Source organism: Oncorhynchus tshawytscha, linkage group LG05 (assembly GCF_018296145.1).
Source record: "Oncorhynchus tshawytscha isolate Ot180627B linkage group LG05, Otsh_v2.0, whole genome shotgun sequence".
NCBI lineage: Eukaryota > Metazoa > Chordata > Actinopteri > Salmoniformes > Salmonidae > Oncorhynchus > Oncorhynchus tshawytscha.
The window spans coordinates 8,426,665-8,450,689 of NC_056433.1; the positions used below are offsets into that span (position 1 = coordinate 8,426,665).

Below are 24,025 nucleotides of genomic sequence, written 5' to 3' on the forward strand. Positions count from 1 at the left end.
ATGTCTGAAATCTTAAGGTCATATCAAGGATAATTTTGCTACTTGATTTTGAGTTAAGAGCCCTTCAAGAAACAAAAAAATATTACAAATTGAAAATGTTAACATTCTTATTTGGCCTTAATGCTATTTTCCCATACAAACACATTGAATTGACAAGATTCTCTGTATTTCTCATGGTCTTGACAAACAAACACTTTGTTACCCGTCATTGCATATGCAGATGTGCTACACAGATGAACGTGCTACATAGACGAATGTGCCCATGTTGACTCCATCGCTTCCCACATTCTCGATACACATGGGAAAACTGTTGAACGTGAAAAACCCAGCCGTGTTGCAGCTCGACACACTCAAACCGGTGCGCCTGGCACGAACTACATAACCATACCCCGTTCAAAGGCACTTCAATCTATTGTCTTGCCCATTCACCCTCTCAATGGCACACATACAATAGCTCAATTGTCTCAAGACTTAAAAAAAAAAACGTGCTACAGAGACAAATGTGCTACAAAGACGAGTGTGCTACAGAGACGAGTGTGCTACAGAGACGAGTGTGCTACAGAGACGAGTGTGCTACAAAGACGAGTGTGCTACAAAGACGAATGTGCTACAAACACGAGTGTGCTACAGAGACGAGTGTGCTCAGAGACGAGTGTGCTACAAAGACGAGTGTGCTACAGAGACGAGTGTGCTACAAAGACGAATGTGCTACAAAGACGAGTGTGCTACAGAGACGAGTGTGCTACAGAGACTGTGGAGTGTGCTACAAAGACGCAGTTGTGCTACAGAGACGAATGTGCTACAAAGACTTAAAATGTGCTACAAAGACGAGTGTGCTACAGAGACGAATGTGCTACAGAGACGAGTGTGCTACAAAGATAATGTGCTACAGAGAGTTAATGTGCTTCACAGAAACAAAAAGTGTGCTACAGAGAAAATGTTAACAAAGACGAGTGTGCTACAAAGACGAGTGTGCATACAGAGACATTGAGTGTGACAAAGACGAATGTGCTACAAAGACAGTGTGCTACAGAGACAGTGTGCATATGCAGAGTGTGCTACAAAGACGAGTGTGCTACAGAGACGAATGTGCTACAAAGATGAATGTGCTACAAAGACGAGTGTGCTACAGAGACGAATGTGCTACAGAGACGAGTGTGCTACAAAGACAGAATGTGCTACAGAGACGAATGTGCTAACAGAGACGAGTGTGCTACAAAGACAGTGTGCTACAGAGACGAATGTGCTCAAGAGACAGTGTGCTACAAAGGCGAATGTGCTCAGAGACTTTAAAAAAAGTGTGCTACAAAGACAAGTGTGCTACAGAGACGAGTGTGCTACAGAGACGAGTGTGCTACAGAGACGAGTGTGCTACAGAGACGAGTGTGCTACAGAGACAAGTGTGCTACAGAGACGAGTGTGCTACAGAGACGAGTGTGCTACAGAGACGAGTATGCTACAGAGACGAGTATGCTACAGAGACGAGTGTGCTACAGAGACGAGTGTGCTACAAAGACGAGTGTGCTACAAAGACGAGTATGCTACAGAGACGAGTATGCTACAGAGACGAGTATGCTACAAAGACGAGTGTGCTACAAAGACGAGTGTGCTACAAAGACGAGTGTGCTACAAAGACGAGTGTGCTACAGAGACGAATGTGCTACAGAGACGAGTGTGCTACAAAGACGAGTGTGCTACAGAGACGAATGTGCTCCATAGGCAGATGCGTATCAAATGCAAAAAAAATAAAAATCTGTAGCTTACTGACAGATTTAAGTGTATTCTTTAAGTGTATTCTGTATTATTATGTTAATTAGATTTCCTTGTGCGCAGACATCGACCTCAGGGAGTTAAAATCCTTCATTAACCCGTCTCCTCCCCGTCATCTGCACTGCTGGAAGTGGATTTAAAAAGCCACATCAGTCAAAAGTTTGCACCAACCATTCAAGGGTTTTTCTTTATTTTTACTATTTCCTACATTGTAGAATAATAGTGAAGACATCAAAACTATGAAATAGCACATATGGAATAACGTAGTAACCAACAACAAAAAAGTGTAAAACAAATCCAAATATATTTGAGATTCTTCAAAGTAGCCCCCCTTCGCCTTGATGACAGCTTTGCACACTATTGGCATTCTCTCAACCAGCGTCATGAGGTAGTCACCTGGAACACATTTCAATTAACAGGTGTGACTTGTTAAAAAAAAAAGAATTTCTTTCCTTCTTCATGCATTTGAACCAATCAGTTGTGTTGTGACAAGCTAGGCGGGTATACAGAAGAGAGACCTATTTGGTAGCTCTATTGAAGGTCCTTCAATCTGGAAAATGTCAACAACTTTGAAAGTTTCTTCAAGTGCAGTCTCAAACCATCAAGCGCTATGATGAAACTGGCTCTCATGAGGACCGCCACAGGAAAAGAAGACCCAGAGTTACCTCTGCTGCAGAGGATACGTTAATTAGATTTAACAGCCTTAGAAAATGCTTCACAGACTTCAAGTAACAGACACATCAACTGTTCAGAGGAGTCTGTGTGAATCAGGCCTTCATGGTCAAATAACTGCAGAGAAACCACAACTAAATGACACCAATAAGAGACTTGCTTGGGCCAAGAAACACGAGCAATGGAGACTAGACCGGTGGAAATCTGTCCTTTGGTTTGATGAGTCCAAATCTGAGATTTTTGGCTTCAACCACTGTCTTTATGAGACGCAGAGTAGGTTGACCGGATGATCTCTGCATGTGTGGTTCCCACCGTGAAGCATGGAGGAGAAGGTGTGATGGTGTGGGGGTCCTTTACTGGTGACACTGTCTGTGATTAATTTACAATTCAAGGCACACTTAAGCAGCATGACTACCACAGCATTCTGCAGCGATACGCCATCCCATCTGGTTTGGGCTTAGTCCCACTATCATTTGTTATTCAACAGGACAATGACCCAACAAACCTCTAGGCTGTTTAAGGGCTATATAACCAAGGAGGAGAGTGACGGAGTGCTGCATCAGATGACCTGTCCTCCACAATCACCTGACCTCAACCCAATTGAGATGGTTTGGGATGAGTTGGACCGCAGATTGAAGGAAAAGCAGCCAACAAGTGCTCAGCAATATGTGGGAACTCCTTCAAGACTGTTGGAAAAGCATTCCCGGTGACCACCTCATGAAGCTGGTTGAGACAATGTCAAGAGTGTACAAAACTGTCATCAAGACAAAGGGTGGCTACTTTGAAGAACCTCAACTATAAAAATATATTTTTAACTTGTTTAACACTTTTTTGGTTACTACATGATTCCATGTGTTATTTCATAGTTTATGTTTTCACTATTATTCTACAAAGTAGAAAATAGTAAAAATACACTCAGAACATAGAGAAGCACAGCAGCTATATAAATAAGAATAAAGAATATATTAGATATAAATAAGAATATATAGATATAAATAAGAATATGCTAGAAGCTGCTAGATATAAAAGCAGCAACGAGGAGGGTGGTTTAAGCATATGGATTTGGCGTAGGTGGGTGGCTGTTTGAGTTCTATAGAAGCTCTTGCCTTAGGGGGCGTTGGCAGTGTGGTAGAGAGAGAACCAGAGAGAGAACCAGAGAGAGAACCAGAGAGAGAACCAGAGAGAGAACCAGAGAGAGAACCAGAGAGAGATGAGGAGAAAGAGCGAGAGAACCAGAAAGAGATTGATTATGGCTTTATGGGGCTCAAGCTGCAGCTCCGATCTGGATTTAAAAATAAATATAATAAATAAATAATTTTAAATAAAGTTAGATTAGGTGTGGGAGTCCACATGTCCTGGAGCTTGGCAGCCGTTTAGGGTCATTCCCATCAAGAGTAAAACCAAACATATTTATCAAATGTATTTTATAAAGTCCTTTTTACATCAGCAGTTGTAAAACTACTACGGGGAAATATTCACAGACAATAGTAATAACATATTCTAGGATAAATACAGTAGGTTAGACCGAGGAGTACTTGGAACAGGATTGGGTCAGGTCAGGACCACCAACCGCCTCCACCTTTCCACACCAACCAGCAGGCATAACAACAGAGAACCACTCTGCCTCTCCTCTCCTCCACACCAACCAGCAGGCATAACAGAGAACCACTCTGCCTCTCCTCTCCTCTCCTCTCCTCCACACCAACCAGCAGGCATAACAGAGAACCACTCTGCCTCTCCCTCTCCTCCACACCAACCAGCAGGCATAACAACAGAGAACCACTCTGCCTCTCCTCTCCTCCACACCAACCAGCAGGCATAACAGAGAACCACTCTGCCTCTCCCTCTCCTCCACACCAACCAGCAGGCATAACAACAGAGAACCACTCTGCCTCTCCTCTCCTCTCCTCTCCTCCACACCAACCAGCAGGCATAACAACAGAGAACCACTCTGCCTCTCCTCTCCCTCTCCTCCACACCAACCAGCAGGCATAACAACAGAGAACCACTCTGCTCCTCTCCTCTCCTCCACACCAACCAGCAGGCATAACAGAGAACCACTCTGCCTCTCCTCTCCTCCACACCAACCAGCAGGCATAACAACAGAGAACCACTCTGCCTCTCCTCTCCTCTCCTCCACACCAACCAGCAGGCATAACAACAGAGAACCACTCTGCCTCTCCTCTCCTCCACACCAACCAGCAGGCATAACAACAGAGAACCACTCTGCCTCTCCTCTCCTCTCCTCCACACCAACCAGCAGGCATAACAACAGAGAACCACTCTGCCTCTCCTCTCCTCCACACCAACCAGCAGGCATAACAACAGAGAACCACTCTGCCTCTCCTCTCCTCCACACCAACCAGCAGGCATAACAACAGAGAACCACTCTGCCTCTCCTCTCCTCCACACCAACCAGCAGGCATAACAACAGAGAATCACTCTGCCTCTCCTCTCTAACACACCAACAGGAAGTGGGGAAAAAAAGTACCCAAATCACATACTTGAGTTAAAGTAAAGATACCTTAATAGAAAATGACTCAAGTAAAAGTGAAAGTCACTCAGTAAAATACTACTTGAGTAAAAGTATTTGGTTTAAAAACGTACTTAAGTATGTAAAGTAAAAGTTTAAATCATTTCACATTCCTTATATTAGGCAAACCGGACGGCACCATTTTCCTGTACTTTTTTTACATTTCCGGACAGCCAGGGGCACCCTCCAACACTCAGACATCATTTACAAACAGCCAGGGGCACCCTCCAACACTCAGACATCATTTACAAACAGCCAGGGGCACCCTCCAACACTCAGACATCATTTACAAACAGCCAGGGGCACCCTCCAACACTCAGACATCATTTACAAACAGCCAGGGGCACCCTCCAACACTCAGACATCATTTACAAACAGCCAGGGGCACCCTCCAACACTCAGACATCATTTACAAACAGCCAGGGGCACCCTCCAACACTCAGACATCATTTACAAACAGCCAGGGGCACCCTCCAACACTCAGACATCATTTACAAACAGCCAGGGGCACCCTCCAACACTCAGACATCATTTACAAACAGCCAGGGGCACCCTCCAACACTCAGACATCATTTACAAACAGCCAGGGGCACCCTCCAACACTCAGACATCATTTAAACAGCCAGGGGCACCCTCCAACACTCAGACATCATTTACAAACAGCCAGGGGCACCCTCCAACACTCAGACATCATTTACGGACAGCCAGGGGCACCCTCCAACACTCAGACATCATTTACAAACAGCCAGGGGCACCTCCAACACTCAGACATCATTTACAAACAGCCAGGGGCACCCTCCAACACTCAGACATCATTTACAAACAGCCAGGGGCACCCTCCAACACTCAGACATCATTTACAAACAGCCAGGGGCACCCTCCAACACTCAGACATCATTTACAAACAGCCAGGGGCACCCTCCAACACTCAGACATCATTTACAAACAGCCAGGGGCACCCTCCAACACTCAGACATCATTTACAAACAGCCAGGGGCACCCTCCAACACTCAGACATCATTTACAAACAGCCAGGGGCACCCTCCAACACTCAGACATCATTTACAAACAAAGCATTTGTGTTTAGTGAGTCCTCCAGATCAGAGGCAGTAGGGATGACCAGGGATGTTCTCTGTTTAGTATGTCCTCCAGATCAGAGGCAGTAGGGCCGACCAGGGATATGCTCTTGATAAGTGGGTGAATTGGACCATTTCCCTCTTCTGCTAAGCATTAGAAATGTAAGGAGTAAATTTGGGTGCCAGGGAAAATCTATGGAGTAAAAAGTACATTATTTTCTTCAGGAATGTAGTGAAGTAAAAGTTGTCAAAAACATAAATAGTAAAGTACAGATACCCCCCCCCAAAAAAACTACTTAAGTAGTACTTGAAAGTATTTTCACACCACTAATCTAAGCCAATCACAGACGAACAAGTGATTCGGTGGCATTCTCTCTGAGCCTCTTTACTGTGTTGCAACCATGCTTGATGCTAGGTACAAGGACCACTACTTCTTTAACAGGCATTCTCTCTTTACTGTGTCGCCACCATGCTTGATGCTAGGTACAAGGACCACTACTTCTTTAACAGGCATTCTCTCTGAGCCTCTTTACTGCGTCACCACCATGCTCGATGCTAGGTACAAGGACCACTACTTCGACGCAGACAAGAAACAGGGTTTACGTGAAACCGAGGAAGAAGCCACGGACAGACAGAGCTGAAACTTCACTGCTTGACATGTACAATGAAATCCTGGTTGAGAATGAAACGACTGAACGACGAAACAGCACAGCAAGTAAGTGAAAGAAATACATTTTGATGATGTTTTACTGGTAATGGGGACATATGTAAACGCCAACAAAATAACTTTTTCGTCAGTGTGTGTGTGTGCGCACGAGTGTTTAAACTATTTAACTGTACTAGAATGCTTAAAAGGGTGGCTAAAATTTTAAATAACGGTGATCGGTATCGTTTTTTTTTTTTTTGAAAGGAGAATATTGGATATCAGTATCGGCCAAAAATGGCATATAGGTGAATCACTAACTACAGCACATCAACACATCTACTACTGCAGTACAACTCATTACAATGCACATGACATAAACTGACGGCACAAAACATTAAGAACACCTTCCTAATATTGAGTTGTACCTCACACTTTTAACCATCAATTCGTCAGGGCATGGACTCTACAACGTGTCAAAAGCGTTCCACAGTGATGCTGGCCCATGTTGACTCTACAAGGTGTTGAAAGCGTTCCACAGTGATGCTGGCCCATGTTGACTCTACAAGGTGTTGAAAGCGTTCCACAGGGATGCTGGTCCATGTTGACTCTACAAGGTGTTGAAAGCGTTCCACAGGGATGCTGGCCCATGTTGACTCTACAAGGTGTCAAAAGCGTTCCACAGTGATGCTGGCCCATGTTGACTCTACAAGGTGTTGAAAGCGTTCCACAGGGATGCTGGACCATGTTGACTCTACAAGGTGTTGAAAGCGTTCCACAGCGATGCTGGCCCATGTTGACTCCAAAGCTTCCCACATTCTCGATACACATGGGAAAACTGTTGAACGTGAAAAACCCAGCCGTGTTGCAGCTCGACACACTCAAACCGGTGCGCCTGGCACGAACTACATAACCATACCCCGTTCAAAGGCACTTCAATCTATTGTCTTGCCCATTCACCCTCTCAATGGCACACATACAATAGCTCAATTGTCTCAAGACTTAAAAAAAAAAAATCCTTCTTTCACCCGTTTGCTCTCCTTCATCTACACTAATTGAAGTGGATTTAACAAGTGACATTAATAAAATATCATAGCTTTAACCTGGATTCACCTGGTCAGTCTATGTCATGGAAAGAGCATAATGTCCTCCATGTTGTGTTGCTACCATGTTGTTGTTATGTTGTGTTGCTACCATGTTGTTGTTATGTTGTGTTGCTACCATGTTGTTGTTATGTTGCTACCATGTTGTTGTTATGTTGCTACCATGTTGTTGTTATGTTGTGTTGCTACCATGTTGTTGTTATGTTGTGTTGCTACCATGTTGTTATGTTGCTACCATGTTGTTGTCATGTTATGTTGCTACCATGTTGTTGTTATGTTGCTACCATGTTGTTGTTGCTACCATGTTGTTGTTATGTTGCTACCATGTTGTTGTTATGTTGTGTTGCTACCATGTTGTTGTTATGTTGTGTTGCTACCATGTTGTTGTTATGTTGTGTTGCTACCATGTTGTTGTTTGTTGTGTTGCTACCATGTTGTTGTCATGTTATGTTGCTACCATGTTGTTGTTATGTTGCTACCATGTTGTTGTTATGTTGTGTTGCTACCATGTTGTTGTTATGTTGTGTTGCTACCATGTTGTTGTTATGTTGCTACCATGTTGTTGTTATGTTGTGTTGCTACCATGTTGTTGTTATGTTGCTACCATGTTGTTGTTATGTTGTGTTGCTACCATGTTGTTGTTATGTTGTGTTGCTACCATGTTGTTGTTATGTTGCTACCATGTTGTTGTCATGTTGTGTTGCTACCATGTTGTTGTTATGTTGCTACCATGTTGTTGTCATGTTATGTTGCTACCATGTTGTTGTTATGTTGCTACCATGTTGTTGTTATGTTGTGTTGCTACCATGTTGTTGGTATGTTGTGTTGCTACCATGTTGTTGTTATGTTGTGTTGCTACCATGTTGTTGTTATGTTGTGTTGCTACCATGTTATGTTGTGTTGCTACCATGTTGTTCTGCTACCATGTTGTGTTGCTACCATGTTGTTGTTATGTTGTGTTGCTACCATGTTGTTGTTATGTTGTGTTGCTACCATGTTGTTGTTATGTTGTGATGCTACCATGTTATGTTGTGTTGCTACCATGTTGTTGTTGTTGTGTTGCTACCATGTTGTTATGTTGTGTTGCTACCATGTTGTTGTTATGTTGTGTTGCTACCATGTTGTTGTTGTTGTGTTGCTACCATGTTTGTTTGTTTACCATGTTGTTGTGTTGCTACCATGTTGTTGTTATGTTGTGTTGCTACCACGTTGTTGTTGTGTTGCTACCATGTTGTTGTTATGTTGTGATGCTACCATGTTATGTTGTGTTGCTACCATGTTGTTGTTATGTTGTGTTGCTACCATGTTATGTTGTGTTGCTACCATGCTGTGCTGCTACCATGCTGTGTTGTTGTCTTAGGTCTCTCTTTATGTACTGTTGTCTCTCGTTGTGATGTGTGTTTTGTCCTATATTTATATTGTATTATTATTATTTTTTATCCCAGGCCCCGCCCCCATCCCCGGAGGAGGCCTTTTGGTAGGCCGTCATTGTAAATAAGAATGTGTTCTTAACTGACTCGCCTAGTTAAATAAATGTTAAATAAAAATACATGTTTTGTACAGTGTATTCACCTCAAATCTTAAGCATTACCCTTTAACCACTATTTAGAGAAGGAGGGAGAGGGAGAGCGAGAAACAGAGAGAGGGTATAGGAACTATTGCCTGGATCTCCAAAATGGCGTCTATGTGGCTCTGTTTGGCCATAGTGTGTGATCTACCCTGTATCCGTGCAGCACTGACGGTGCAACTGTGGTGCCACGGAAGTGAAGAGGAGAGGAGTGGGACGGAGAGACTTGAGGAGCAGATTCCTCTCATACCACGTCTGTCTGCGTGTGAATGCATGTCACGAGGCCTCAGTGTTCGCCTGCGTCACCAAGTGGCACCCTATACAGTACACTACTTTTGACCAGAGCCCTATGGCACCCTATTCCCTACATAGTACACTACTTTTGACCAGAGCCCTATGGCACCCTATTCCTTACACAGTACACTACTTTTGACCAGAGCCCATAAGGTAGTAGTGCACTATGAAGGGAATAGCTTCCCATTTGGGACACCTCCTCGGACATCTTTTTGATGATACAGCGATGACAGAAGGTGGTAACTGACTCCAGGGTCTCAAAACATTCATTTACATCTCTCAAAACGTGTCAACAGACAAACACTCAAATCAAATCAAATTTTATTTGTCACATACACATGGTTAGCAGATGTTAATACGAGTGTAGCGAAATGCTTGTGCTTCTAGTTCCGACAATGCAGTAATAACCAACAAGTAATCTAACTAACAATTCCAAAAAAACTACTGTCTTATACACAGTGTAAGGGGATAAAGAATATGTACATAAGGATATATGAATGAGTGATGGTACAGAGCAGCATAGGCAAGATACAGTAGATGGTATCGAGTACAGTATATACATATGAGATGAGTATGTAAACAAAGTGGCATAGTTAAAGTGGCTAGTGATACATGTATTACATAAGGATGCAGTCGATGATATAGAGTACAGTATATACGTATGCATATGAGATGAATAATGTAGGGTAAGTAACCCACGGTAAAGGGTTGTGCTTATATATATATATATATATAGGTGAAGGCCATATACATACGTATGTATGTATATATATATATATATATATATATATATGTATATAGGGGCGGCAGGGTAGCCTAGTGGTTAGAGCGTTGGACTAGTAATCGGAAGGTTGCAAGCTCAAACCCCCGAGGTGACAAGGTACAAATCTGTCGTTCTGCCCTTGAACAGGCAGTTAACCCACTGTTCCTAGGCTGTCATTGAAAATAAGAATTTGTTCTTAACTGACTTGCCTAGTTAAATAAAGGTAATATATATATATCTCCCTCTCTCTCTCAATTCAATTTAAGGGATTTATTGGCATGGGAAACATATGTTAACATTACCAAAGCAAGTGAGGTAGATAATATACAAAAGTGAAATAAACAATAAAAATGAATAGTAAATATTACACTCACAGAAGTTACAAAAGAATAAAGACATTACAAATGTCATATTATGTATATATACAGTGTTGTAACAATGTACAAATGGTTATAGTACAGAAGGGAAAATAAATAAGCATAAATATGAGTTGTATTTACAATGGTGTTTGTTCTTCACTGGTTGCCCTTTTCTTGTGGCAACAGGTCATACATCTTGCTGCTGTGATGGCACACTGTGGTATTTCACCCAATAGATATGGGAGTTTATCAAAATTGGGTTTGTTTTCATATTCTTTGTGGGTCTGTGTTATCTGAGGGAAATATGTGTCTCTAATATGGTCATACATTGGGCAGGAGGTTAGGAAGTGCATCTCAGTTTCCACCTCATTTTGTGGGCAGTGTGCACATAGCCTGTCTTCTCTTGAGAGCCATGTCTGCCTATCGAGGACCCTCTCAACAGCAAGGTCTCTCTCTCTCTCCCTCTCCCTCTCTCCCTGGTGATGGTTGGCCTGTGCCTTGTGTCTTTCTGCAGGAATGAGAAGTATATTTGTCATGTTGGCTTTAGCCTGTAGTATAGAGCAGTGATTGTCCTGTCTGGGAGAAATCCTTTTCCTTCCTACACCTTTCCCCTCTGTTCTGTCCTGCTGTGCGGAGAGGAAAGGTCGTGTGGTCAGCAATTGACTGTAGGAGCCAGCTGTGCTCTGAGCGGAGGTTGAACTTATGCCAGCCTATGTACAAAATGGCCAATCGACCCAGTTCTATACAAGGCTAAAGTTGTGTATGGTAGCCTCTATTCAGTAGTTAGGTGAGTCTGTATGGCAGCCTCTATTCAGTAGATAGGACAGTCTGTATGGTAGGATCTGCTATGTTGAAGCCAACTGCTCCTTTTCTCAATCCTGACCAGGGCCATAGAAATGCAAACTCTGTCAGAAGATGTAACCTAGCTTTTCAACATCCACCATATTTGCACCAAAAGTTCCAACTTCCAAGACAACGAAATTCTGTTCTGGAATGTTTGGAGCCAATATGGAATGAAAGTTTACTAACTCTGTATGAATTATAGAAGAGCTCTGGCTTTGAGGTCGACCAACCACTAAAGTCTGGCCAATAGCATCCCTTCCTCTCCTGAGAGCGAGGGGCGGGATCAGATTGGGCTAACACTGTCAGAGCTGTCAACACCGGACAGGAAACACACACACACACACACCTCTGGTTCCCTTCCTGTATCCTCTTCCAGGTTAAGGAAGTTTGAAAAGGGCCAGATTGTTCAGAACAGACAGAGGGCCAACCTCAGTGGGGTGGGTTTTCAAACACAACAGAAATGGTATTTGTAAAGGCTGATATGCACAATAAAGAGATGCAAAGTCTTTGGTCACTTTTCAAGAGCATCTTATGGTAGATCATTTACTAGAATAAGGTCAAGCTGAGGTCTACTGCTTTCAGTTAATATATTTAGGTTACTGCCCAAGGCCTCCAGCCGTGGCAGCCCAAGGCCTCCAGCCGTGGCAGCCCAAGGCCTCCAGCCGTGGCAGCCCAAGGCCTCCAGCCGTGGCAGCCCAAGGCCTCCAGCCGTGGCAGCCCAAGGCCTCCAGCCGTGGCAGCCCAAGGCCTCCAGCCGTGGCAGCCCAAGGCCTCCAGCCGTGGCAGCCCAAGGCCTCCAGAGCAGATGGAAATTAGTAGGGGTGTCGGGTGCTGGGTGAAAACTAATGTGTCCACAGAGAGATTGGTACAGATTGTGAGTGAAGAGAAAGTGTGAGAGCGAGAGAGAGCGAGAGAGAGCGAGAGAGAGCGAGAGAGAGCGAGAGAGAGCGAGCGAGAGAGAGAGAGGTAGAGAGAGGTAGAGAGGGAGAGTGGTAGAGAGGGAGAGTGGCAGAGAGGGAGGGGGTGCACAGAGTAATGACTCTTCACTCCATGTGAAAGTGTGTGGGAGTGGAAGGAGCACAGATAGGGAGGTAGAGCGAGCGAGAGAGAGATATACAGGAAGATGGAGGTTTGCAATAGAGAAAAATACACAGAGATATTGAGAGAGCGAGAACGAGAGCGAGTCAGTCAGCATAGCTAGGGGTCAGTCAACAGTGACCTCTCGTCTCATCTGGGAGGAATGAGAAAGGACACCGACATTTAGAGTCCTCAGGCACATTCTCACTACACAACAACTAGAATACACTCCTCCTGTAACACTGTATCAAGACAACAGAAAACCATAACACACTCCTCCTGTAACACTGTATCAAGGTCTATACAGCACTACTGACGGGTGTAGGCCAACGTGTTTTCAGGTCTATTCAGCACTACTGACGGGTGTAGGCCAACGTGTTTTCAGGTCTATACAGTACTACTGACGGGTGTAGGCCAACGTGTTTTCAGCACTTTTATTACCCTGACTTATCAAAACTCACTTTCTCATCTGCTGAGAAATAATGTCTGGAACATCAACAACAACAAAAAAATCACAATAACATTTCAGTATCGAAACGTGAGAATCGCCAATACATATCGTTTCCTCACCCAAGTATCGTGATAACATTGTGAGGTCCCTGGCAATTCCCAGCCCTGTTTCACCTGCTCTCTCCCTCTCCACTTTACAGTACAACTGTTTGTGTGAATGTGGGAGGGTGAGTAGGAGGAGAAAGACAGCAGATTTCCCAGAACGCACTGCCAGCGACGAGGAGAGGAAAAGGGGAGAATGAAAGCGTTTTCTAGAACACTCTGTGCTATTCTACCCTGAGAGAAAATGAGGGTCGCCTACTGACTACTTTCCTCCCGTTACAAAATGGTTGTTATTGAAAGAAAAAATGTTTTAAAGTCCCATGAGTCTGAAGGTAATGAGCTCTGCTGAAGTGGTTGAGGGAGGGAGGGAGAAAGAGGACATCTGACTGACACTCCTTTTGAAGGAGACAGAAAATTATCTCAATAGCTGTACTATATTTTGTACAATTATTAGTGGATTTGATGGAATCCAGACACATTTGATCCTTATCTAAGCCCCGCCCCAGAATTTTTGGCAATCAATCGCTGGGCTCCAATGGACAGCAACTATCGTAGAGTCCGACACCGCAAATCACATTTAAAATCACATAAAAGTCAGTGAGGGACATGGTAAAAACTAAAGTTGTTTTACTCCTTAAATTCTGTCAGTTTTAAGCATGAGATGCGTCTCAATCCGCCTATCTACCGCTTCCACAAACCAATCAAATTTGATCTGTCACATGCGCCGAATACAACAGGTGCTCCAATGGACAGCAACTGTCGTCGAGTTCACCTTACAGTGAAATGCTTACTTACAAGCCCTCAAACAACAATGCAGCAAAGAAAATACACACAAAAAAAAGTTACAAGATAAGAAAAACAAATCATTAAAAGGGGGCAGCAGTAAAATAACAATAGTGGGGCTGTATACAGGGGGGTACCAGAGTCTATGTGTCATGTGCGGGGGCACCAGTGTTTGAGGTAATTGGGGTAATTATGTACATGCAGGTAGGGTTATTGAAGTGGCTATGCATAGATAATAACAGAGTAGCAGCAGTGTAGGGGGGGGGAGGTGCAAATAGTCTGGGTAGCCATTTAATTAGCTGTTCAGGAGTCTTATGGCTTGGGGGTAGAAGCTGTTTAGAAGCCTCTTGGACCTAGACTTGGCACTCCGGTACCGCTTGCCGTGCGGTAGCAGAGAGAACAGTCTGTGAATAGGGTGGCTGGAGTCTAGTTGCCATACCAGGCAGTGATGCAACCAGTCAGGATGCTCTCGATGGTGCAGCCGTGGAACCCTTTGAGGATCTGAGGACCCATAACAAATCTTTTCAGTCTCCTGAGACGGAATAGGTTTTGTCGTGCCCTCCTAACGAATATCTTGATGTGCATTGACCATTTTAGTTTGTTGGTGATGTAGAAGCCAAAAGAACTTGAAGCTCTCAACCTCCTCCACTACAGCCTCATCCATGAGAACCATGGCTTCTGGTTGGGGTATGTACGTACAGTCACTGTGGGGACGACGTCCTTGATGCACTTCTGGATGAAGCCAGTGACTGATGTGGTGTATTCCTCAATGCCATCGGAAGAATCCCGGAACATGTTCCAGTCTGTGCTAGCAAAACAGTCCTGTAGTTTAGCATCTGCTTCATCTGACCACTTTTTTATAACCGAGTCACTGGTTCATCCTGCTTTAATTTTGCTTGTAAGCAGGAATCAGGAGGATAGAATTATGGTCAGATTTGCCAAATGGAGGACAAGGGAGAGCTTTGTATGCGTATCTGTGTGTGGAGTAAAGGTAGTCTAGGATTGTTTTCCCTCTGGTTGCACGTTTAACATGTTGATAGTTATTCGGTAAAACTGATTTAAGTTTCCCTGCATTAAAGTCCCCGGCCACTAGGAGCGCCACCTCTAGATGAGCGGTTTCCTGTTTGCTTATGGTGGTATACAGCTCATTGAGTGCAGTCTTAGTGCCAGCATCAGTCTGTGGTGGTATGTATACAGCTACGAAAAATACAGATGAAAACTCTAGGTAGATTGTGTGGTCACAGCTTATCATGAGATACTCTACCTCAGGCGAGCAAAACCTGGAGACTTCCTTAGATATCGTGCACCATCTGTTGTTTACATAAATGCATAGGCCCCCCCCGCCCGCGTGTTACCAGAGGCTGCTGTTCTGTCTTGCCGATAGAGTGTATAACCCACCAGTTGTGTTCTTAATGTCATCATTCAGCCACGACTCTGTGAAACATAAGATGCTACCGTTGTTAATGTCCCGTTGGTAGGATATACGTGCTTTCAGTTGGTCCCATTTATTTTCCAGCAATTTGAACGTTAGCTAGCAGAACGGATGGCAAGAGCAGATTAGCTAGTCGCCTGATCCTCGCAAGGCACCCGGATCTTTTGCCTCAAAATCTCAGATTCCATCTCCAGTGAATCACGGAGATCAGTGCCTGGTTGGGTGTCTGCAATATATCCCTCGCGTCCGACTCATTGAAGAACTCCTCGTCCAATTGATTTTTTTTTTTTTAATGGCTAAATAATTTAACAGATCACCAGGGGTACTTGCTACTTTGGTTAATGAAATGCAGAGCCCATTGGAGCTTTTTTTAAATCCCAAATTATACTTTTGTTACATTGTTTTCTAGCTCAGCTGGTTAGCTAGTTCTCAGTCTCACTGACCACCAAACGCTGCTAACGCTAACTAGCTAGCCACTTAATATAACTTGTTTTCTCACAATGTTAGCTAGCTAAGTTAGCAATGTTATGAATACAACTCCCATCTGCTGTCGACCTCAAGATACTAGTTGAGAGCACTAGGTTCGCTCCAGAAGTGGTTATAGGTTACATGCTGACAGTGAATTCAGAGACATTCAGTGGCTTGTTACACGACAACCATAATTTGAACAGGTTCCCGAGATTGTAATCGTAATGACAGTCCACCACAACATACCCAATATTTTCCTTATTAGCAAGGAGTAGTCTGTGTTAAATTGCATTGTGTATTAGAAACACAGTTTGAGATCATTGTGAGGGGAATTGGGCTTCACCGGTTAAATGTTGTCTGAGGTTACCAGGGGGGGTAGGGGTTGGCAAAGGGTCAAGTTTCTAATTTAAAAAACTAAATTTACTTCACATAACATCCCACTGGTCTAAAATAAGAATAGAAGCTCTTTTCAATTACACCGCTAGAAAAGAACAGCAGTATCCTTGACAACCAACCCAGTGCTAAAAGTCAAAAGTGAATTTTAAAACACTGCAGAGAGCACAGTTTATTAATAACAGTCAGTGAAAGAAAAGTACACTTAAAGCAACGTTAAGGCAACGTTTGTCTACTTACAGGCTCCTGTCCTGTCTTGTGTGTCAGTCTCAGGATAATCTGAAAGGGAAAAAGAAGGAGGAAAATTTTTGGACCAAAACAGGAACTATAAGAATATAATCATGGGAACGTCACAGCACCCCTTTGAGAGTAAACTTGGCTGACGGGGCAGAACTAAGAGAGATTCATGAAATAACACATCCCAAAATAATAGAGGCTGACCGATATGGGATTCTTGGGTCTGATAGCGATTTTAGGGAGGCAAGTTACCAATATATGTGCCAATATGTGGTATTTTAGAGGTGAAATGATAAACAGACCGTTTCATTCACAAATTGTGCTCCAAAGGTTTAACAGACACTATACTCTAAATTATGATTCCTAAATATTCAAATGAACATTGTTTGATAACCACCAAAAAGCAACTATATCCACTATAAATACAAAATATTTGTTCTTAGGTACGTTCTTTAAGTAAATGTAAATCTGAAACTGCACTTTTCACAACTACACACTGAAATCAGTGGTGTAAAGTAAATAAGTAAAAAATACTTTAAAGTAGTACTTAAGTAGTTTTTTTTTGGGGGGGTCTGTACTTCAGTATTTATATTTTTGACAACTTCGACTTCACTACATTCCTAAAGAACATAAATGTACTTTCTACTCCATACATTTGATGGAATGAATGCGACTGTTTTTAGTATTTGCTGTTATAACATATAAATTAGTTTTTTTTTTAAATAAAAAATATATATAAACATTACAATAGACTCTCTGGTACCATTACAATTGATTTAGTGTTGTTTACATTGTTCCAAACATTCAGAACAATTATATTGTAACAGCACCTGTTTGACATACATAATATACACACAGCATTTGCTCGTTACCTTCTTTTTCTTGATCCAGTATTTGACTTCCCATTTACCTCCTGAGCAACCAGTAAACATTCCCCCATTTTGAGTTTATTATAGCCAGCTAACTTTAACCAAGTGACAAGGACAGGACTTTGGAACCAGTCCAGTGTTTAAACATGTGTGGGACAGCCAGCTAGCTAGGCTAACTGCTTTGCTGGCTCAATAAAGCCCAACTACATTACTATTACTGGTTAACCAGCCAGCTAACGTTAACCAGCCAGCTAACGTTAACCAGCCAGCTAACGTTAACCAGCCAGCTAACGTTAACCAGCCAGCTAACGTTAACAAGCCAGCTAACGTTAACAAGTTAGCTAACGTTAACAAGTTAGCTAACGTTAACAAGTTAGCTAACGTTAACCAAGTGATGAGGACAGGGCTGCTTGCTTAGTGTACTTTTGATTATTTACTTATTCAAATACGCTGTCGCTGACGAGCTACTCACTGTCAAACCACCATGCCCACTCGGACGTCACGACTTCGGGATGAATGACGTTCAATATACAGCTCAGAGAGCGCCTTCTTCAGGTGAACGCAAATGACCGCACTTATTTGTTCATTCTATGTATATAATATCGGTGGATTATTATTTCTGAGAAAGGCTAATATCGTCCCGATAATATTGGTCAAACGACTCGTTGACGACTTGGGGGGGGTCGAGGTGAACGTTGCTAACATAACAAAATGTGGTCGATCTGGCAAGAAGTCGTGCAGCCACATGGATAATATTAAAACACCCCGGTGTCTCCCCTGTGCACCAGGCCTATGTGATGAGTCTTTCAACTCCCCCGGACTCCCCACACGGTTTTCAGGAGAATCCATTTGCCTCTGGAAACAGATATTGTTTTGTGTGAGATGAAGAATAGGATCACACACACACACACACCTTCATAGCCTCTAACAACTAGAGATCCAGACAGCAGGGGATGTTAGGATGGTGATTGTTTTAAGACCGGAGAGAGGTCTTAAAATAAAGACAGGCCGCAATGGCCTGCACAAGCCTCCTCACCGTGTGTGTCCACTCTTACTCCCTAAAAACACCTTCAAAAATCGGTGGTCTGTGAGAGCTTGACCAATAGAAACACAGGGGAAGCAGGTTCCAAATTACATTCAATCATCCTGTCAAATTTCTCACCTCATTTCATAGTATTTGTTTGACTGTGGACAGTCCCGTAGGACATTCAGAGCTGTGCTTTCTAACGGCCTTGAGGATTTTAATGCTCATTTCAACGTCACTACAATACCAGCTAAATGTACTTTTTCTGAGAGTAAAACATAAACAAAAACATTCAAGAACATTTGAGACATTTAGTAGTTTGAGACATTAAATAGTTTGAGACTTTAATACCAGGTTAGCCAAGCTGGTGGTCCAAAAGAACGATGGATTGGTAAGTAGGCCAAACTGGTTGATAATTAGTACTGACACAGAGTTAACACTGTAATAGTGCTCTCAGCCAGGGGGTCACCATAACAACACTTTGATGAGGATATTAGTGTTATAGTAGTCCAGTAACCATGGTGATTTAATCATTTAGAATGAGAGCTTTGAGGACGATGATTAAGGAAAATGCTGATTCTGATACACCTTTAGGCTTACATAGACATGAACCTAACATAGACATAGACCTAGACCTAACATAGACATAGACCTAACATAGACATAGACCTAACATAGACATAGACCTAACATAGACATAGACATAGACCTAACATAGACATAGACCTAACATAGACATAGACCTAACATAGACATAGACCTAACATAGACATAGACCTAACATAGACATAGACCTAACATAGACATAGACCTAACATAGACATAGACCTAACATAGACATAGACCTAACATAGACATAGACCTAACATAGACATAGACCTAGACCTAGACCTAACATAGTCATAGACATAGACCTAACATAGTCATAGACCCAGACCTAACATAGTCATAGACCCAGACCTAACAGACAGACATAAACCTAACATAGACATAGACATAGACCTAGACCTAACATAGACATAGACCTAACATAGACATAGACCTAACATAGACATAGACCAAACATAGACATAGACCAAACATAGACATAGACCAAACATAGACATAGACCTAACATAGACATAGACCTAACATAGACATAGACCAAACATAGACCTAACATAAACATAGACCTAACATAGACCTAACATAGACCTAACATAGACCTAACATAGACATAGACCTAACAGACATAGACCTAACAGACATAGACCTAACAGACATAGACATAGACATAGACCTAACATAGACATAGACATAGACCTAACATAGACCTAACATAGACATAGACCTAACATAGACATAGACCTAGACCTAACATAGACCTAGACCTAACATAAACATAGACCTAACAGACATAGACCTAACATAGACATAGACCTAACATAGACCTAGACCTAACAGACATAGACCTAACAGACATAGACCTAACAGACATAGACCTAACAGACATAGACCTAACAGACATAGACATAGACATAGACCTAACATAGACATAGACATAGACCTAACATAGACCTAACATAGACATAGACCTAACATAGACATAGACCTAGACCTAACATAGACCTAGACCTAACATAGACCTAGACCTAACATAAACATAGACCTAACAGACATAGACCTAACAGACATAGACCTAACAGACATAGACCTAACATAGACATAGACCTAGATCTAACATAGACATAGAGCTAACATAGACATAGATCTAACATAGACATAGATCTAACATACATAGACCTAACATACATAGACATGACATAGACCTAACATAGACATAGACCTAACATAGACATAGACCTAACATAGACATAGACCTAACATAGACATAGCCCTAACATAGACAGACATGACATAGACCTGACATAGACCTAACATAGACATAGACCTAACATAGACATAGACCTAACATAGACATAGATCTAACATAGACATAGATCTAACATAGACATAGACCTAACATAGACCTGACAGACATAGACCTAACATAGCCCTAACATAGACAGACATGACATAGACAGACATGACATAGACCTGACATAGACATAGACCTAACATAGACATAAACCTAACATAGACATAGACCTGACATAGACATAGACCCAACATAGACATAGACATAGACCTAACATAGACCTGACATAGACATAGACCTGACATCGACCTGACATAGACAGACATGACATAGACCTAACATAGACATAGGGTCTATGTCATGTCTGTTAGGTCTATGTCTATGCCTGTTAGGTCTAACAGACATAGACATAGACCTAACATAGACCTAACAGGCATAGACATAGACCTAACAGACATAGACATAGACCTAACATAGACATACACCTAACATAGACATAGACCTAACATAGACATAGACCTAACAGACATAGACATAGACCTAACAGACATAGACATAGACCTAACATAGACATACACCTAACATAAACATAGACCTAACATAGACATAGACCTAACATAGACAGACATGACATAGACAGACTTGACATAGACCTAACATAGATATAGACATAGACCTAACATCGACCTGACATAGACAGACCTAACATAGACATAGACCTAACACAGACATAGACCTATCATAGACCTGACAGACCTAACATAGACATAGACCTAACATAGACATAGACCTAACAGACATAGACCTAACATACATAGACCTAACATAGACCTAACATAGACATAGACCTAACATACATAGACCTAACGTACATAGACCTAACAGACATAGACCTAACAGACATAGACATGACATAGACCTGACATAGACCTAACATAGACATAGACCTAACATAGACATAGCCCTAACATAGACCTAACATAGACATAGCCCTAACATAGACATAGCCCTAACATAGACAGACATGACATAGACCTAACATAGACATAGCCCTAACATAGACAGACATGACATAGACCTAACATAGACATAGACCTAACATAGACATAGACCTAACATAGACCTAACAGACATAGCCCTAACATAGACATAGACCTGACATAGACATCGACCTGACATAGACATAGACCTAACATAGACCTAACATAGACATAGACCTAACATAGACCTAACATAGACATAGACCTAACATAGACATAGACCTAACAGACATAGACCTAACAGACATAGACCTAACATACATAGACCTAACAGACATAGACATGACATAGACCTGACATAGACCTAACATAGACATAGACCTAACATAGACCTAACATAGACATAGCCCTAACAGACATAGACCTAACATACATAGACCTAACAGACATAGATGACATAGACCTGACATAGACCTAACATAGACATAGACCTAACATAGACAGACATGACATAGACAGACTTGACATAGACCTAACATAGATATAGACATAGACCTAACATCGACCTGACATAGACAGACCTAACATAGACATAGACCTAACACAGACATAGACCTATCATAGACCTGACAGACCTAACATAGACATAGACCTAACATAGACATAGACCTAACAGACATAGACCTAACATACATAGACCTAACATAGACCTAACATAGACATAGACCTAACATACATAGACCTAACGTACATAGACCTAACAGACATAGACCTAACAGACATAGACATGACATAGACCTGACATAGACCTAACATAGACATAGACCTAACATAGACATAGCCCTAACATAGACCTAACATAGACATAGCCCTAACATAGACATAGCCCTAACATAGACAGACATGACATAGACCTAACATAGACATAGCCCTAACATAGACAGACATGACATAGACCTAACATAGACATAGACCTAACATAGACCTGACATAGACATCGACCTGACATAGACATAGACCTAACATAGACCTAACATAGACATGACATAGACCTGACATAGACCTAACATAGACATAGACCTAACATAGACCTAACATAGACATAGCCCTAACATAGACCTAACATAGACATAGCCCTAACATAGACATAGCCCTAACATAGACAGACATGACATAGACCTAACATAGACATAGCCCTAACATAGACAGACATGACATAGACCTAACATAGACATAGACCTAACATAGACCTGACATAGACATCGACCTGACATAGACATAGACCTAACATAGACCTAACATAGACATGACATAGACAGACATGACATAGACATAGACCTAACATAGACATAGACCTAACATAGACATAGACCTAACATAGACCTAACATAGACATAGACCTAACATAGACATAGACCTAACATAGACATAGACCTAACATAGACCTAACATAGACATAGACCTAACATAGACATAGACCTAACATAGACATAGACCTAACATAGACCTAACATAGACATAGACCTAACATAGACATAGACCTGACATAGACATAGACCTAACATAGACCTAACATAGACATGACATGACATAGACCTAACATAGACCTAACATAGACATAGACCTGACATAGACCTAACATAGACATAGACCTAACATAGACATAGACCTAACATAGACATAGACCTAGACCTAACATAGACCTAGTCCTAACATAAACATAGACCTAGACCTAACATAGACCTAGACCTAACATAAACATAGACATAGACCTAGACCTAACATAGACATAGACATAGACCTAACAGACATAGACATAGACCTAACATAGACATAGACCTAACATAGACATAGACCTAACATAGACCTAGACCTAACATAGACCTAGACCTAACATAGACATAGACCTAGACCTAACATAGACCTAGTCCTAACATAAACATAGACATAGACCTAGTCTTAACATAAACATAGACCTAGACCTAACATAAACATAGACCTAGACCTAACATAAACATAGACATAGACCTAACATAAACATAGACATAGACCTAACATAGACCTAACATAGACATAGACATAGACCTAACATAGACATAGACATAGACCTAACATAGACCTAGTCCTAACATAGACATAGACCTAACATAGACATAGACCTAACATACATAGACCTAACATACATAGACCTAACATAGACATAGACCTAACATAGACATAGACCTAACATAGACATAGACCTAACATAGACATAGACCTAACATACATAGACCTAACATACATAGACCTAACATACATAGACCTAACATACATAGACCTAACATACATAGACCTAACATACATAGACCTAACAGACATAGACATGACAGACATAGACATGACATAGACCTGACATAGACCTAACATAGACATAGCCCTAACATAGACAGACATGACATAGAGCTAACATAGACATAGACCTAACATAGACCTGACATAGACATAGACCTGACATAGACATAGACCTAACATAGACATAGACCTAACATAGACCTGACATAGACATAGACCTGACATCGACCTGACATAGACATAGACCTAACATAGACCTAACATAGACATAGGTCTATGTAGGTCTATGTCTATGCCTGTTAGGTCTAACAGACATAGACATAGACCTAACATAGACCTAACAGGCATAGACATAGACC

General features: G+C 41.9%; 1 protein-coding gene across 1 annotated transcript in view; it reads right to left on the minus strand.

Annotated features, from left to right (window-relative positions):
• LOC112236030 (signal-induced proliferation-associated 1-like protein 1) overlaps positions 1 to 24,025 on the minus strand; it is a 230,058-nt gene that overhangs the window by 132,217 nt on the left and 73,816 nt on the right. Inside the window, 1 exon segment of the mRNA XM_042322686.1 lies at positions 16,569 to 16,607. The gene's annotated coding sequence lies outside the window, so the exon portion shown is untranslated.